Source organism: Oryctolagus cuniculus, chromosome 4 (genome assembly GCF_964237555.1).
Source record: "Oryctolagus cuniculus chromosome 4, mOryCun1.1, whole genome shotgun sequence".
Lineage (NCBI taxonomy): Eukaryota > Metazoa > Chordata > Mammalia > Lagomorpha > Leporidae > Oryctolagus > Oryctolagus cuniculus.
The window spans coordinates 26,304,639-26,313,613 of NC_091435.1; positions in this window are offsets into that span (position 1 = coordinate 26,304,639).

Consider the following 8,975-nt stretch of genomic DNA (forward strand, 5'->3'; position numbering starts at 1 on the left):
TGCTACCCACACGCCGAGTACACTGCTCTCCTCCAATCAGGAGCAGGTCCTGCTGTTTATTGGTTGAACTGGGGGCAGCTGTGTAGAAGCTGTTTCCTCCTCTCCCAGCGCCATATTGTGGGAGAGCAGATGCATAGAATAAGTCTTAATTCCAGTAACTTAGTCTAGTCCCAGTTGCTCCCAACAGTCACAAGCTCTTTTGATTGCACCAAAGGAATGAGTCATTCTTACTCTTGACTCCGGAAGCCATGGCCAGTCATTCCATCCCTGATGATCAGGAACCACATGGCTCTCAATTGTTGCTCAGCTCAGCTCTTGTAGACTGAGTCTGAAAAGTATTCTGTCATGTGAACGTGACAACAGCTTTAGAAAAATCCAAGTCTTGACCCTCCCCTAAAATATGAAAAGGGACATTGTTCTAGAACACATCTCTGGATAAACACCTCCTTTCTTTTAGTGTTCTGCAATCTATTTGTCTTTCTGTGTTTTTGTGACTGAACACCATTTCCAGGTCTCTTTTGGTGATTTGTTTTCTTTTTTTTTTATTTAATCTAGGTACCTGGGCTTTAACTTTTGTAATTCTTTTGCTGGCGCGCAAGTCCTTTTATTTTTTCTTCCAATCTTTTATATTAATAGTTTCCCACAAAAGAATTATAACCTATCTAACCACACCTCAGATACTGTAGACACTACTTTACATGCATAATTTCCTATAGAACTCAAAAAAAATATAGATAACTTGTCACTTAGTCTGAATAAGAGAAATGAATGAAAAACAGAGGTGAACAAGCAATAAATAACACATGTTCAGTAGGAATTTGGGTTGTCTTGACTCTGTTATTTCTATAGCAACTCCTAGTCCATGGTCCAAATTCTAATTGTGCATTTACAATATTTGCCTAATTTTTACTATGTTTAACTCATTTAATGAATTACTTGTAGAGTTACAAAAGGCACCATTTTTATTAACCAAACTTCAGCCTGGTGTGTATGTTCTGATATCTCTATATTGTTAGATTTCTCTATATTTCCATTATAATGAACATGGATTCGAAGGTGGGTTCCATGCATCTTTCTGATTCTGAGATTTAGCTTTATGAAATTCTATCATACCTGTATAACTATGAAAAACAAAAGAAAGCAGGCTGCTTGTGTGTGCATGTATTTTTGTGTGCTTGTTTGGGTGAATACACTTTCATGAACACTAGACTCTTATTACTAGTGCTTCTCTTTACAGCTATTCAAGGAAGAGATCACATCATGAGTTTCTCATATACTCAGAGCTGTTTGATTCTAAAGGTTATTTATATTAAGGATGGATTTGTTATAAAGGTGAGTAAGGCAATCTTTTCTTGCTCTTACTCTCTCTTCCCTTCACTAATGATTTAGTCAAGCTCTTGTATTACCAGGCCTCTAGAACTATGAATCAAATAAAAATGGGTAATATTACCCAATCTCAGGTTTTGGATTAAGAAAATAGGCTATGATGTGTAAAGTGATATTCTTATTCAAGTTTAGGAAATTTTAACCACTATTTCATTTAATATTTTTCTATCACAGTCTATGTCTTACTTTCTTGTTGCATTCCTGTAAACATACATTTATAAACTTGATGGTATTCCATGTTTCTCTGAAGCTTAATTTTTGTGCATTTTTTTCTGTTCCTTTTGACTTAATCAGCATTGGTCTCTCTTCAGTCTTGCTAGATCTTTTATCTGTTGGATCATATTTAGGGCTGAACCATTTTAGTAAATGTTTTCACAGTTATAATTTTCATCTCTAGAGTTTAAATTGGGTTATTGGTAATTTTTATCTCTTTATTCCTGTTATTTCTTTGATGAAATAGTGTAACAATATTTCCCTTTACTTCTTTAGAGGTACACCTTTACTTCTTTGAAGATATTTATAATGGTTGCTTTGAAGTCATTCTCAGATAAATTCTATATCCAAGTCTCTTCCAAACCAATTTACATGGTCTTCTTCAATTTTTGTAGGCATATTTCTATGGGTTATAATTTCCTATTTGTGACCTCCATGTTTTTTTGTTGTTGTTGAAAATTGCCCTCCCCCCACAACCTGGGTAGGTGGTGGTAATTGGTAGTAGTGTTACTTCTTTGCTTGTATGACTAGTTGAATTATCTCTATTTTCTTAATTATTTACAGAGAGAGAGAGAGAGTCCCCATGTGCTGGCTGACTTTTACAAATAACTCCAAGTCTACCACTTGGGTGGCAGAGACTCAAATTTTTGAAGTACCACCTCTATTAGCAGGAATCTGGGATTGGCAGCAAAGCCAGAATTTGAATTTCTCACTCTGATATGGCATATAGTTATTAAAAGGACTTCTTTACCACTGTACCAAATACTTATGTCTGAACAGTGCTGTAGTCAATGTTTTCTATGATATTTTGCCTTCTTTGTTCCTTTTTCAAATTTTTTATTGTTTATATTTTCTAGGTTAGTGATGGTTTAGCTACCTATTGGTAAGTCCTGGTTCAATTAAACCCCCTATAGTCCAAGGTAATGTTTACATATCTTTAATCAGTAAAATGTTTTCCTTTACTGCTGCAACTTGTATGTGTGTCTGAGTTACAGTCTACTCTCACAGCTTATGGAAAAATTTATGATTTTGTCCACATCAATGCAGCAACTAATATTTTGCTTCATTTTATAAATATGAACACCATATTTCAAGAATTAAATCAAGGCAATGTAACTTTTTAGGTGCATCAGAATCATGGGTACAGTTTCCTTAAACCTATCCACCACATCTCAATATTGGCACTGGTTCATTTCCCAACTGCTCCCCTTGTGATATAGCTCTCTACTGGTAGCCTGGAAAAGAAGTGGAAGATGGCCCAAGTGCTTTGGCCTCGGCACTAGAACAGGAGACCCAGAAGCAGCTCCTGGCTCCTGGTTTGTAGTCCTTTTGGGAGTGAATCAGCACATGCAAGACCTTTCTCTCTATCTTTCCCTCTCTCTGTCTGTAACTCTGCCTCTCAAAGAAATAAATAAAATCTTCAAAAAAAAAAAAAAAATGGCAGTGGGCTGGCGCCGCGGCTCAATAGGCTAATCCTCCGCCTTGCGGCGCCAACACCAGGTTCTAGTCCCGGTCGGAGTGCCGGATTCTATCCCGGTTGCCCCTCTTCTAGGCCAGCTCTCTGCTGTGGCACGGGAGTGCAGTGGAGGATGGCCCAAGTGCTTGGGCCCTGCACCCCATGGGAGACCAGGAGAAGCACCTGGCTCTTGCCTTCGGATCAGCGCAGTGAGCCGGCCGCAGCGCGCAGGCTGTGGCGGCAATTGGAGGGTGAACCAACGGCAAAAGGAAGACCTTTCTCTCTGTCTCTCTCTCTCACTGTCCACTCTGCCTGGAAAAAAAAAAAAAAAAAAAAACTGACAGTGAAATTGACTAGACTCATCTTCTAAGAGTTAACATAGTATTATCTTTTTTTTTTTTTTTTTTTTCCAGGCAGAGTGGACAGTGAGAGAGAGAGACAGAGAGAAAGGTCTTCCTTTGCTGTGGGTTCACCCTCCAATGGCCGCTGGGGCCGGCGTGCTGCAGCTGGTGCACCGCGCTGATCCGAAGGCAGGAGCCAGGTGCTTCTCCTGGTCTCCCATGGGGTGCAGGGCCCAAGCACTTGGGCCATCCTCCACTGCCTTCCCGGGCCATAGCAGAGAACTGGCCTGGAAGAGGGGCAACCGGGACAGACTCCGTCGCCCAGACCAGGACTAGAACCTGGTGTGCCGGCGCCACAAAGCGGAGGATTAGCCTAGTGAGCCGCGGCGCTGGCAGCATAGTATTATCTTTACCTCTATTTCCTTGTCCAGCAGATGTTACAGGTAATGGTGGTCTGAAATAGAGGCACAGTTCAGAATGGATCATTTCTGTGTTGGATACTTGGTCCTCAGAAATTTTCAGAGGGCATTTTTTTTTCTATTTTAAAGAATTTCAGTAAGGGAAGAGAAATAAGTCTTCACAATTGGAAAGGTTTTTCCGAAGGAAACAAGGATTATTAAAAACAGCCATGGGCAAAGTTATAAAGAATAAAATGCTTTAAACATGAGAATATCAGAACTTTTAACATAACAGTAATGCTGTATCTTTCTCAAAAGTAAAATTTCTTTCCACAATTTGAAATGTACAGAAAATATTTTGGTATAAAGCATCGCTTTTGACCAGCATTTATACTTCAGGTAGTATGGTTCAATTATTTGAATTATGGGTGTATTTTCACATCTCATTTTCAAAACGACAGCATAAAATGACATGTATAACTTACTGAAAACAAAATCTTGCATATATTTAAAAAGAAAATAAACAAATAATACCTAACAAACTTCCTATAAGCTAGGGGAGGCTGTGTTAACATAATGCTGTGTGCTTTTCCCAAAATCGCAGTGGGGATGCGGCCAATTGTAGCAGTGATTATATATTAGTTTTGTGGCGTGTTGAAGCACTTTCAGTCTGGATAGAGGAGGGGAAGAAAGGGCTCTTGCTAAACAGATAACTTGTGTACAGCAAGGCATTCTTTTGTTTATGGGCTTCAGAGGAAATTCTTTGTACATTATACAAGTCTACATTGTGAAGAACAAAGACTGGATTTCAAAGGCTTGCTTCTTTTGTGATGAGAGAAAAAGCATTTTTCCTCTCCAGGTGAATATTTCTAAGAAAGATTAATAGGTAGAGAAAAGATCATCTTCAGAAAAGTTCAGAGCTTGAGCTCTGCCATTTATGCCTCAGGGCTTTTTGTGTCCCTCAGGGAAATGTTTTTGTTTTTGTCTCAAACTTTTCATTGTCTACAATTAATTGACAAACATAGTCACGTCTGACAAGTGCACTCTGCGATTTAGTGGGCATAGACATTGTCTGACCTGTGCTTTCTATAGCTATTCCCTCATATTTTGCCTTTAAGAACACATTTTCTCCTTCTCTGATCTTTCTCTTTCACTTGTCATTAGCTCATTTTGTATAGTCGTATAACCACACTTTCATGTGCTTTTGAAGGCGGATTTTGCTTCTGACATGGCCTTGTCTCAACATGACTTCTCCCAGCCTCTGCAATCAGATGCAACCTTCCTTCTGACCACCCACTTTATTTCTCTACCAGTGATGACTGTAAGTTTTCTATCCTAAATAAATTCATATTTTGACATCATATGTTAAAAACCAGGGTTTTCCTGGCGAATTTCTATAACAAACAATAGTGTTCTATTTCCTTCCCATATAGATAATTACCAGCATGAATTACCTCATGCTGACATTTGGACCTGTATAATATATGCCTGGCAAGATTGGACTTTCAGAAAAATATTTTTTTTTTCTGTAGAGTCTAACCTATTGCAACATAGGTTGTTTGGCATTGTAACTGCATTTTACCATATAGTTGCATTCATACATAATCAAGAAGTGTAGTTCTGTAGATGAAGAACAATTTACAAGACATGAAAAGAACTTCAGTGAGAAAATAGTGCTGTGAATACTATCAAACCATGTTATACTCTACTTTTATGAAAATAGAAGTCTAAAAAAAACACTAAGCCTCATGTGGTCCTGAGGATCTTGAGATCACAGTACTAAAATTTTTTCCTGATGTTTGTTTATGAAAAGCATTTAAAGATCTAAATAATTTGGACTCCGCGCTGTGATGCAGTGGGTTAATGCCCTGGCCTGAAGCATCGGCATCCCATATGGGCGCCAGTTTGAGATCCGGCTGCTTCACTTCCGATCCAGCTCTCTGCTATGGCCTGGGAAAGCAGTGGAGAATGACCCAATCCTTAGGCCCCTGCACCTGCGTGGGAGACCCAAAAGAAGCTCCTGGCTCCTAGCTTCAGACTGGTGCAGCTCCAACCGTTGCTGTCAATTGGAGAGTGAACCATCACATGCAAGATCTCGCTCATTCTGCCTCTCTTCTCTCTGTGTAACTCTTTCAAATAAATAAATAAATCTTTAAAAAATCTAAATCATCTTATTATTGGAAAGTACACAGCAGTCTAGTGCCAAAAAAAATCTAACTAGTAAAAAAAAAAAAAAAAGGAAATAATACCTCCAAAACAATCTAGACAAATTATGTGAAACAAAGGGCACAAGATATCAAGGGGAAGTTACTGAGAACGTGACAACACAGGCAGGATTCCTTTATGTCTTTTTCCTTAAACGAATAAGTTGATTTTCACAGAAAGCGTTATTGTTTTACTAGTCATCTTGGTAATGAGCAATTGTCTAGAAAGAATATGATGTTTATACCATCAGGAAAAGAAAAAAATGAAAGCAAACAGAATAATAAGTAAAATATATAAAATGCTAGGTTGAGGAATTCAGAAAACGATTTATAAAATGTTCAAATTCGGTATATATAGATGGTTCACATGTTTTCTCACACTATACTCAGATATCAGAAAATACCTTTTAATGTAACTTTTTAAGCTTTCTTTTGATGAGTATCCCACTGTACCCTCATCAGCCACCTGAAAAGTTTCTACCACTTCAATTGTACCACTTGGGAACCCAGCCTTCAAAGCATGAACCTGTGGGTGTCATTCAACACCCAAACCAGAACAACAGAATTCTTGTGTTATCCAGGAAACTTAACTATCCTTTTCTTTTTTAATTGAAAAAAATTGGAAAAATGAATTCAGTACAATCAAGTATATCAGGATGATGTAATGATTTAAACAGGATTGGTCTTTTCATTCTCAATTCAATCTTATTTTCAATCTTGCTCTCTCATAGTTGTTGTGAGATATAACAAAAAGTCTTATGTCTTTGAAATATTAGGAAAAAGGGAACTCTTTTACTTTATCCCTCAGTCTAGCTCTTGAGAGTGTATTAAGTTAAAAGTTCTATAATTGTGGAGAAATTTTATTCAAAAAGAGTTTTATAGTCGGGAAAGAGACTATCATAATGAGGCCAGGAGACTTTAGTAATAGGTGAAGAATAACTTGCAGTATGGAGAACCTCCAACCAGGGTATCTGTCAGTGTATCAGATGACATGGGAGGAAGGCTTATCTTTTGCAGGGAGCAGTAAACAAAGCAAGAGGTAAATGGGTGTGGAGATGTTAAATGAGTGGTGTTATGATGGACGGTTGATGAGAGGATATTTATTTCCATGAGGTAGTTCAGCTTGTTCACAAAGTTATTGAGTATGACAATGATCAAAAGAAGGTACAGGAGTGGGTGTTTAGCCTAGCCCAAGCAACATCGTGCACCACATCAGAGTGTCTGTGTGTGATTCCTGGCTCAATTCCCTTTCCGCAACAATTCAGATACTTGGAAATAGCAGCGATGGTTCAAGTAATTGAGTTCCTGTCATCCACATGGCAGCCTTGGATTGCATTCCTTGTATCTCCTGCCATGGCAATTTTGGACACTTAGGTAGAAAGCAGCAAATTTCCTTCCTTCCTTCCTTCCTTCCTTCCTTCCTTCCTTCCTTCCTTCCTTCCTTCCTTCCTTCCTCCCTCCCTCCCTTCCTCTCTCTCTCTCTCTCTCTCTCTCTCTCTCTCTCTTTCTTCTTTTTCTCTCCATCTCCTCTCTGTCTCTCCCTTTCCCTCACCCCACCCCCACCCTCCAATCAGGAGAGAAGCTTGATGTCATTATTTGGATGTCTAATGCCCTACAGAGACTTCTGTGTTAAATAAGCACTTGTTCTCCTGGGTGGTATCACTGGTATGTGGTAGAAACTTAAGGAGCTGGGTCTTGGTTGGAGATCCTTAGGTCACTATGGGTGTAACTTGGAAAGTAGTTCTCATGAAAGTGTTGTCATAAAGCCTGAGTTTTGCCTCACCCAGTCTCTACCTGGTTCCTGGCTTACCATTTGATCCACCCTCCACAGACTCCCTGCTGTCTGCCATGAGGCTTTTGTATGTGTGCCTCTATCACTTCATTTATCAGTTAGCTCAGATATTTCATTGTAATAAAGAAAAGAATGCAGAAACTAATGCATCTGACTCAAGTTTGGTCTGGCAAGAGAGCAGTTTGTCCAGACTGGTCAGTGAAGACAAACAGTTTTACTGTTTATGAGATGAACAATGGGAATGTGGAGAGTCATTGGCTTTCACATAGGTAATATCTGCTGGTTCACTCCCCAAATGGCCACAGCAGCCAGGACTTGGCCAGGTTGAAACTAAGAGCCAGGAGCTTCCACCAGGTCTCCCATATGGGTGCAGGGACCCACTTATTTGGGTCATCTCCCGCTGCTTTCCTGACCACATTAACAGGGAGTTGAATGGGAAGCTGAGCAGCCAAGACTTGAACTGACACCAATATGGGTTGCTGGCACTGCAAGCAGCAGCTTTATCTCCTATGTGTCAGTGCTGAACCCTGAGAATATTTTTTGATGGTTTCTGTTTCGGAGGAGCCCAGGCCTGTGGTAAAGTTCAACATTGTCAGAAACACTTGGAACCTTCCTAACAAGTGCTGCATGTGCTCCCACTTGTTTGTCTTGTGGTCTCTGCTTTCTCAGCTCAGGGCAGAAAGCCAGATACCAGGTGGCTCAGTTTCCTATCCCCTTCCAATGATGCTCAAGATCAGTGTGAGTCTATGTCATACACTTAATTTGGTCTTTGGTCAGGATTGACCTCTCCCCAGTCATAGAACTTCAGCCATGGAGAACTACAAGTCTGACAATTCTCAACTCAGCATACCTACCATGGAGAAACAGAGGAGCTGGCTGAACGATTGTCCATATTTGCTGTCTTAATTCACCTGGAACAAAAAGGTAGGTGCTGGATCACCCTGAAAAGTAATCTTTTGGCTAAGGATAAGTTCCGAGTTATGGAGTGGTAAACAGTTGCTTTGCTGTCAACAGAAACTTTGTGGTATATAATGCCCTTTTCATATATTTAAAAATTTTAGGCTAACCAGAGAAAAATATAGTTACTCTTAAAAGTATATGCTCAGGAATATATAGACCAAAACAAATTTGCTATAAATCTATTATCACACTGGGAAAAATCAGTTAGATTAAGGGAAACAGTTA